Source organism: Muntiacus reevesi, chromosome 1 (assembly GCF_963930625.1).
Source record: "Muntiacus reevesi chromosome 1, mMunRee1.1, whole genome shotgun sequence".
NCBI classification, from domain to species: domain Eukaryota; kingdom Metazoa; phylum Chordata; class Mammalia; order Artiodactyla; family Cervidae; genus Muntiacus; species Muntiacus reevesi.
The window spans coordinates 281,908,206-281,909,894 of NC_089249.1; the positions used below are offsets into that span (position 1 = coordinate 281,908,206).

A 1,689-nucleotide genomic window follows, 5' to 3' on the forward strand; every position below is an offset into this window, starting at 1 on the left:
TCTGCTTCTAGACAGTCCACGCCAAATATCCTCACCATGTGTAATTCATACTCCACGCCAGCCCCCTTCCTCTTGTTTCCCCTTCACGTAACAGCGGAGCACAGACGCACTCTAGAGTTTTCCTAGGCTAATTCCTAAAATGCAGGGAAACAAATTTGTTACAGGAATCTGAAAAGCACTATGTCGCTTTGTCCAAATAAGCATCAAGAGAGAAATACATCAAATTCAGCCAGTGAGAGGAGAGTCGGGAACTGGAGAGGGTGGGGAGGAGAGAGATTTAGGCTGGAAATTCCATCGTGCGGTTTTCAAAGGCTTTTCTGAGCTTTCTCTTTTCTATTATCACCTTACAAATAGCCTATTGAACTGAAAAGGATGCAGATATTTGTTCTGGCCTTCTTGCTAGCTTCTTCTAGAAGGTGGAGAAAAATGTTAAAGAGGATATTTCGTTCCTCTTGGGTAGTTTTTGCTTTGTTTATTTGCAGGGGTGATAAAAACACAAGCGAACAGGTAAAAACAAACAGTACTCCCGATGCCACATTGACTTACTTTTTCATCTTTTCTTGGTGTGTGTGGCTCAGGTTGCTAGAAGCAATGTGTTGATTGGTTGACAATTATTCCTAAGACCTGTCCACGGGGATGTGTATGAATTAAGTTTGTATGTTTAAGGATTAAGTTTGAAGTAGACAAAGTTTACATTAGCTTTCCCTAGTCATTATCATCTTTCCTTTCATTTGTACAAATTAAGTACTGCGTGCTTTCCCCTGGCCTCTTTCCTAATTTGCTTGGTTGTATCTGAAAAGTCTTCAAATTTGCTATGGCTTATCCTCAAAGGAACAGAATGACCAGCACTGAGCTTCTCCAACAAGGCTCCAAGTTTGGTTCTGAAAGTAATCTGGGCAGAATCACCTTCTGTCTTTTCTTTTTTTTTCTGAAATATTTATTTATTTGTCTGTGCCGGGTTCTTGTTGCAACATGCAGGCTCTTTAGTTGAAGCTTGTGGGATCCAGTTCCCCGACCAGGGATCGAACCTGGGCCCCTGCATTGGGAACGCAGAGTCTTAGCCACTGGACCACCAGGGAAGTCCCCACCTTCTGTCTTTGAGCATTAGTTTACTTATTTGGGTCTGTTCGCAAAACAAGGTTAATGGTACAGAGTGTAACTGAATGCAGTTCCTGAGATGTTACGTTAAACATTTATGGCACACCATATTCGGTTCGAAATCCCATCAGCAATGCTCCATGAGGACGTGAGGAAGGGTGTCCTACCACTAGATGCTACCTCGCCAGTCTAGCACGTCCTTCCCTTCCCTGTTTCTTGATTCACAAGGAGATCTGACCTTTACCCTATGGCTTCTTATTTCCTTTAAAAGTCAGGAAAAGAAATATGAGTTTATGAAAATGAGATATAAAAGACCATCCATTCCTCAAAAGCTGGCTCTTGCTGTTCAGCTTTTCTCTCCGTCCGTCTCCACCGGGATCTGAAACCAAGTCAGGAGGACACGTCTCTTTATTTCTCACAGTTCCTCTGATGGGAGCATATGTATTTTCACTTTCACGAGTTCCTCCATGAGCTATTTCTCCATTTAAAAAATAAAAACAGAGCCCAGTATCTATGGGACTGTGTGCTAAGAACATTCCGCATTGTTTATTCCAACCTGAATGGCTCCGGGGCCTCTACAAACCCTTGGTT

At 42.6% G+C, this 1,689-nt stretch overlaps 1 non-coding gene across 1 annotated transcript; it reads right to left on the bottom strand.

The window, feature by feature from the left end:
* Positions 1-1,007: 1,007 nt before the first annotated feature.
* TRNAG-CCC (transfer RNA glycine (anticodon CCC)) lies at positions 1,008-1,079 on the bottom strand. Its single transcript has one exon. It is a non-coding gene; the product is annotated as a tRNA-Gly (tRNA).
* Between the last annotated feature and the right edge of the window lie 610 nt (positions 1,080-1,689).